At 37.2% G+C, this 8,295-nt stretch overlaps 1 protein-coding gene and 1 pseudogene across 1 annotated transcript in view; both read right to left on the bottom strand.

Annotated features, from left to right (window-relative positions):
* ZC3H12B (zinc finger CCCH-type containing 12B) overlaps nucleotides 1-8,295 on the bottom strand; it is a 251,708-nt gene that overhangs the window by 167,270 nt on the left and 76,143 nt on the right. The window lies entirely within an intron of this gene.
* On the bottom strand, nucleotides 5-1,672 carry LOC142433422 (transmembrane 9 superfamily member 3 pseudogene; annotated as a pseudogene).

Below are 8,295 nucleotides of genomic sequence, written 5' to 3'. Positions count from 1 at the left end.
CCAATCAATTCTCAAAGGCTGTGCTAAATACCCCATATAGCCAAAGTGAAATGATGTTTGATAAAACCATACATCGTTGTTTTGAAAAAATAATAGTAAAAGGAATACATGTCAACATAGATTGCATTTGATGCAGCAGAGAGAAAGTGTGTCCACTGCCACTTATAAGCCTCTGCATTTAGGAGGAAGTTTGCTCACACAGTGGTTACACAGATGGTCACAATGCACAAGATGACCAGCACCAGCATCATGAAGCAATAGACACATACCCACAACGATGTGAAGAAAAGATATATTTCAATAAAGATTGAGCTAAAAAGTACAATTCCTCCCAAGCAAACAAGAGCTACAGGCTCCAGGAACCACTTTTCCCCTCCAGGATAGTATGAGGCATATTATTGAAAGGACAAAGGAATTTGGGCTGACTTGACAGATTTTTGGACAAGTCTTGTTTTAACAAGTTTCAGAGGAAAAATAACAGCAACAAAAAATAGATGCAACAAACAGTTACTATTGTTCCAAAAGCAATGGCTTTGAAGTATGGTAATAAATGGCTAGAGAATTGATGAAGGCAATGCCAAATACCATATCTGGGATTAGGAATGCCTAAATATCAAAAAACAAACTCACTGCCAAGGAGTCCATGCTGACTCAAAGCAAACCCCTGTGGGTTTTGGAGATTATAACTGTTTATGGGAGACTAAGCCCCATCTTTCTTCTCTGGTTATTTACTGGAGATGTAGCATCATAAACAAATATGGCTGTTCTGAGCATTGATCTTCTCATTGTGTACAAATCTTTTACTTTTGCAACAGTAACAAACAATGAGCAACATGGCAAATATCTGGCCTTCAGAACCAACGAGAGAGGAAAGTATCAGGGGGTTACTTAAGGATCTAAATGCATATCTGTGCAGCAATCCATATTCATCACTATGCCATCATTTTTCTTTACTGTTTTGGGCATTATCTTTCCTTACAGTCCTCATTAACGTCATTGAAACTAATCTCACCAAGAAGATCACCATCATAAAGGAGCTGACAATCCAAGACCAATGAATCACGCATTCAAAAATGGATCACTATATTTGCCAAATAGATTCTTTAATATCATATCTGATATTTTCCATTCGATTAAATATGACATCTAAATTTTGGTATTTGGAACCAGTTTCACCTTTCCTTTAAATGACAGATTGACATTAAAAATTCAGTTCCCATTAAAAAATATTTCAAGATTTTTGTAGGTTTAAAGATAGTAATTTCCATTTTCATCTGCATCACCAACAATATTCCATACTGTTAAGTCTTCTATATACTTCTGGTAGAGGTAGTGATTTTTTTTATCTTGTATGCAAATCCATCTTTCTTTTCTTTAAGCAAATTTCACAGTAAGTACCTGGCATTACACTATTGAATTTAATATCCTGATCACTAAAATCCAATTCAACACTTTGAAGTACTGCTCCCATAATGTTATGATATTGTCTAATAATTTTTGATCCTATAGGAAGGGGAAATGAAAAGTATTTATATGCCTCTTGTCTATTGTAATAGGGCCCCAAAATATGAATCCATAATACAACTTCTTTATTTTGTTATGTGTGCTTGTGCTCATCTTCCTAGGCCTGGAGCAGCAGCAGCAACAATGGCACAGTAACTACCCACCACATCAGGACCACCCAGCATCAAACTCATCCTCAACACTCCCACTGGCCCAGCACTGGCCCACCAACTCCTTCACTGTGGCAATGTCCAATTCATATCAATTGGGTCCAGACAGACACATTGGACTCGGGCCCAGCCACAAGCTGCTCCTAACTGCTGATGCCACCATCACTATCTATTTCAGAGCCTTCCAGTGTGCTACTTTCCATTTTGATTGGCATATGAAATCCAGTGGCATTCAATATCATTATTGATATATGTAGGGTTGTTGCTGTTGTTTTTCTGTTTGTAGTTTTTATTTTTTGTCATTTTATTGATGTCTTTACCCCTTGTGTTAGGCTAGTTGACTAGAAAAACAAATCCGGAGACTCTCATGTATATGTAAGAAAAAGCTTTATATCAAGATGTATAAAAAATACTTTATATCAAGCAAACTTCCCAGCTCAGTCCAGATCAAGTCCATAAGTTCAATATTAGTCTATAAGTTAAATTCTAGTTTATAAATCCCTCTTCAGACTCATGAAGCCACGTGAAATGATGCAGGAAGATCACAGGCCAGTGGGTACGGAGTCTTATGGATCCAATGGCGGTGGACACATCTTTAGGGCTCTCACAGGATATGGGGTCAACAGGAAGGGGAAGGCAGAGAGAGGGAGGTTCCCAGTATCCTACTAAGAGAAGGCTATGCCCACAAGAAGGTACCATTGGGCTGTGACCTGATAAACAGGCTAAACTCCACACCTTCACGTCGACATTACATTATGTAACTACCACACCCCTCCTCTAATTCTGTGCTGTTTTGAATGCTGCTTTCATTGTATTGGTTCCTTGGTAGTGATGTCTTGTACTTTTATCTCAGATTTATCTGATGATGTTGTGAATTCTCTGTCCATAGTGATCTTGTTAATTTTTTATATTGGTTTTGTTTTTATGAATTCCTCTAATTTTCCGTTGTCTGGAAATGCCCTTACTTCTCTATATTTGAGGGAAATTTTTGTTGGATGTAATATTCTTGGTTGGCAGTTTTTCTTTCAGAATTTTATATATGTCCCTCCATTGTCTTCATGCTTGTATAGTTTCTGCTGAGAATCCAAGACCATCCTTATCAAATTTTATTTGTAGGTGATTATTCTTTTTTTCCCTTTGCCTGTACTCAGGATGTACTCCTTTTCTCTGACATTGGAGTGTTTTACTATGATATGTCATGATTGTGATAGGTAGGTTTGTTGTGCCAACATGGCCAATGAACACAGGTGAGATTAGTTGAAGGGAGGAGAGCTAAATGGCTTGATGAGCCTCGTCTCTCTCTCTCTCTCTTTGCTCATTGGACCAGTGTGCGGCTACCTTGCTCATTCTGTACCTCAATTTGCAAGCTACACCATCTGTGGGATGCCTACCCGTGGACTGTGGTGCTGTAACTTGAGGTTCCTTCAAGACCTGCTTCACCATGCTACTGGAAGGTACATCTCTTGAGCTGAGGACTGTCGGACGCTATCTGTCTTCTGACTGACTGTTGGTGACCTGCTTGCTGTTTGCTACCTGTGTCCAGTTAGTTTGAATAGCCCCATGGAGGATTACCCGTAGGCCCTCAAGACTTGAAGGACTGCAGGCATACTAGCTGTCTCACAGAAGTGAGTTGCAGTGAGCCATTGGTAGTGCTTTATAGATTATTTAACTCTTTATATATTTTGTATCTATATAAATATATGCAAAATTATTAGTGTCCTGGTTTTGTTTCTCTAGACAACTCTGTCTAACACAACGATGCTTTTCTTTCGGGAATCTCTCCTGTTTGGAGTTCTCCAAGCTTCTTGAATAGTTATTTTCTCCTTTGTGATCTTAAGGGAAATTTCTTCCATGATTTCTCATGCTATTTTCTCTATAGATTTTTTTTTGTTTCTTCTTGTTCCAGGCACTCAAGAGGCAAAGCATGCTTCTCTTGATAGTGTCCCACATTATTCTCAGGGTTTCTTCTGATTCATTTGCTCATTTTTTTTATTGTTTATCACATCAATTTTAGTCAAAGTGATTGTCTTTTAGGTCAGTGATCCAATTTTCTTTCTCTTCCAGGCTATTCCTCAGATCTTTTACTATGCTGACTAATTTTGTTATCTTTAGGGATTTCTTTTGATTTAGGATTTTAGTTTTTCCAATTCCTTCCATTGTACTCATGAGTGTTACCTATATCCCTTGAAAGGACCTAAACATCATTCTGAATTCTGTTTCTGGTAGTTAAATGACCTCTTTTTCAAAGTATTCCATTGGTTTTGAGTGACTTTTAGTTGTTTGTGTTTGTTTTTCTTGATTTTGGGGGTGTACTGTGGTTAATTGCTGTTTCCACAGCATCATTAATGATGCATGGGCTGGTAAGTCATGTGAGGCTAATTCACTCTGTCTAGTGGTCCAGGACAGGTTAGGAGGAAGAGGCACTAGAACCCAGGCTGGGTGGTCTGATGGTGCAGAACCCCTTTACACTCTATTTTACTATGTGTACCCATAGATGCATCTCTAAATTAACACCTTTGAAGGGGACTAGCAATAGCAACCAGATCACTATTTTCCTTTGAGTTACATCAGAACTATAAAATAAAACCCATTTTAAGAATTGGAGACAGATGGATGACAGGACTTTCATTTAAAAAGACTGTCTTTGGATCAACTGACCCACAGAACAGATTCACTTGAAACCCAAAATATAAAGGAAGATAGTTCATATTTTCAGGTATACAAGTTAAGAGACAAATTGCAGCTAATCAGTGCTTTCACAAACAAATCTGAGAACAACAGATTTCCAGACATTGTCAATGATGAAAAAGTACAGATTTTGTATCAGAATTTTCAGCATTGTCAAATTTTCACAATTTCTTGGAAACCAAATTGAGAAAGCTGCCGAGTTAGGACCTAAATACCTATCTGGAATTTTAAGCACTGAAAATCGTCAGGATATTCCAAGAGACTAGACAGAATATGGATGGGAAGCAGATTTATCAGAAAATCTGGAACTCTATAAATTCTACTTTGGTAGAATCAGAGAATCTGAGAGATTTTAAGAGTAGAGCATTATTTGTCTATCCTGACAAATATATTTTTGACATGACCTACCTACTAGCTATATGTGCTTGCTTGTTGGTTATTGTATAATATCTGGGGAAATAGCTATCCATATCCTTTCAACATTTTTCCATTTGAGACTTTTTTCCCAGTTAAGTTATGAGTTCTTTATATACCTAAAATATTAAGCTCTTATCAGATATATGGTTTCCAAATATCTTTGCATTATGTGGGGTATTCTTTCACCTTGCTCATAAATTCCTTTGACATGCAAAGTTTTTAAATTTTTATAAAGTCCAATTGACCTAGTCTGCCTTTTGATGCTCATCTTTTTGCTGTCATATCTAATTATCTATTTTTTTAATTAAGTGAGGTAAAGTTACATTTTCTATATATACTAAAGAGAGCATTCTTTACCTATTGGGTGAACATGGTGTATTTAAAAAAATTAATTGGTCATATTAAAAGAAGATATAAAAAACCCCGTCACAGTCCCCTATGATAGTCAAGGGATGTGAATAGCATTGCTAGCAGACAGAAGACATTGTAAAGCCAATTATGAAGTAAGTGATTAGGTTAAAGCTATATCATTTGATTTCTTTTTGACACATTTTGAAGTTTCAATTTTTAATATTATATGCTTTCTCTTGGAATGAGATTTTTATGTTTTGTCTAGTAATAATTGTTGAATTTTTGTTTGTTTACTTGAGTGTTTGCTTCTTTTCTGAATGCTTCTGCATGATTTTCTATATATGAATCCCAGGATAGATAGTTATAGAGACAGTAACTAGATTACAGCATCCAGTCACATAAGTATTTACTTTGTACAAAAGAATAATTCAGGTATTGTGATATGTAGTTAGCTTACACTTGGTCAATCTCCCTCTTTCAATAGTGTTTTTAAAATTAGTAACATGGAATAATCAATAACACTATTAACATAAGTTTCTTATGCACCAGGGAGATGATCAATATTATTCTGTACCATAAATTAACAAGGATGTTTCTAAGGTGAGCCAGAGGTAGATAAAAACCAGATTCAGGAATGGGTTTTGTGCTCACACATAATCTTAGTTCCAGTCTAAGAACAATTTGTGCTTATGACAGGGCCCTTCTAGTTGCTTGCCTTCATGAAGGAAACACAGAAGATATGGATGGTATAGCAAAATGTGTTGAAGAAATTAACTGGTGCTTAGACATCACACAGAATAGCACCTGGGATCTTAAAGGCTTGTTCTCAAAGAAGTATCCATTGAAGAGAGATGTCAACTAAGTCCACATGGAAGAAGCACACCAACATCCATGGTCCAATAATTATAAATTATATAATCCAAACCCAAAGGAAGGAATAGTATTAGAGCTTAAATTCATGAGATTCTGGTTTGCAGAAGGTTATAGATAACCACGGAAGCCCAAAATTCATTTGCAGAATCTACAGAGGGAATACACCTCTGGTTATTTCCCTTTGACCATAATTGAGAATGGGAATAAACTGTTTATCAGATAGAGCGTATTAGAGAGATGACTATACGAGATTAAAATGGTAAATTTGACTTGAAAGTTAAAACCTTGTCACTTGATGACATGTGGGACATTATCTGGATTTTAATACTTTTGTGTTTGGTTGTTTGTTTCATTTTGGGTTTTACCTCTGTTGTATTTTGTTATCGTGGATAACCTTCTTGAATCTTTGCTATATGTTTTCTATGTTTTCCAGTATATGGAATAGAGGATTGATGAACCTATAGAGACAACAACTAGAATTAAGAATTATCAGGGGTGGGTTCAGGGAAGAGGTGATAACTAGGAGTTCAAGAAGGAAGGAGATGTTTTGAAACTGATTTGGGTAACAATTGTACAATAGTGCTCGATGTGATTGAACTATGGAATAGTATGATGCATGGATTAATTACTAATAAAATAATTGTTTAAAAGAATTAAAAGCATCTTCCTACAGACAACTGATTTTTGACAAAGGGCCAATGTAAATTGGAAGTTGATACCCTCTTCAATGGATGGTCCTGGAAAAACTGGATATTCATCTATCTATAAAAGAATAAAACAAGACCCATACCTCACCCTGTGCACAAAATAGAACTTACAGTGGATCAGAGACCTAAATGTAAACCCCCTCACTGTCAGGATCACCAATGAGAAAATTAGGGCAAATCTGAGGTACCTAGTGCAGGACATAAGCCTGTTACCAGATATAATAAAGGAAACACACAGAGTGGAAGACAAAAATATATGAATGGAACCTATTAAAAACAAAACACTTTTGTTCATCAAAAGAGTAAAATCAGAGTCCATAGATTAGGAAAGAATATTTAGCAATGCCAAAATGGACAAATGAGTAATTGGAGAATACTGCAAGCCTGCAGCAAGAAAAAAACAAATAACCCTCTTAAAAATTGGGCAAAGGACCTGATGGATGACACTTGAAACAATAACAAGCACATGAGGATATGCTCACATTCACCAGTCAATGAAAATCAAAACAAGATTACATGCCACCCACAAACATAACCCGATTTGAAAAAACAGAGAACAACAAATGCTGGAGAGGCTGGGGAGAGACTGAAACTCTTGTACACTGCTGATGAGCATATAAATATGTACAACTTCTGAAAAGCACTATGGTGATTTCTAAAACAGCTGGAAATAGAAACACCACGTGACTCAGTAATATCATTGCTGGGCATATACACCCCCCCAAAAAAACCAAACAAACAAGAAAAGGAACACAAACAGATCTTTGCTCTCCCATATTCATTGCAGCACAGTTCACAATAACAAGACGCTGGAAACAGCCAAATACCCACCAGTAGAAAAATAGATAAAAATCTTTGATATATATATACAAGGGTATAGTACAAAACACACACACACAAAACAAACAAACAGTGATGGAACCATGAAGCACCTCATGGCATGTAGGAATCTGGAAACAATTATGCTGAGTGAAGTTAGTCATTCACAAAGAACTCGTGCTATATGAATCCACTGCTGTAGGAATGAGCATCAGGATGGGTGCAGACTCAGGCTTTTAGATCATTGTCTGCTAATCAGGGTGGCCAGGAAGCTTGCTAAAGAGCCTGACTAGTGACCACGAACCATGCACCATCCTCTCTATGTTTGTATCTTGAAGGTCACTTTTGCGGAGGGGTCCTCGTGTCAGCTGGGATCAGATTTTTTGAGAGAAGAGGAAGGGAGGATGACCACTTAGTGGCTGCCAAGCAAAAGTATTAAGAGGTTCCCATGGACTGGCAGACATTCCTATCAGAGTGATGAGGGATACTGATGGGAATGTGAAATCAGGAGGGGGAAAGGGGAGCATACACATCTGAGAGAAGACAAGTGCAGGTCTGTTGGGTAAAAATGGGGGACTTAGAATACTTTTAGGGACTCTAAGGGGGGTGGAGTTTGGACAATGAACCTAATTAGCCACAACGAGCCTAATTAGTACAATGAACCTAATTAGCCACATTGTTCTAAATTCATGTACACCCTCTGGTGACCCAGGCCATGTGCTATAGAATCCTGGGACATTGGACCCCTGGATCTTCAAGGCACACAA

The sequence above is a fragment of the Tenrec ecaudatus genome, chromosome X, assembly GCF_050624435.1.
Source record: "Tenrec ecaudatus isolate mTenEca1 chromosome X, mTenEca1.hap1, whole genome shotgun sequence".
In the NCBI taxonomy this organism is placed as follows: Eukaryota; Metazoa; Chordata; class Mammalia; order Afrosoricida; family Tenrecidae; genus Tenrec; species Tenrec ecaudatus.
The sequence above is the reverse complement of the archived record's forward strand: the minus strand, read 5'-3'. Positions and strand labels throughout refer to the sequence as shown.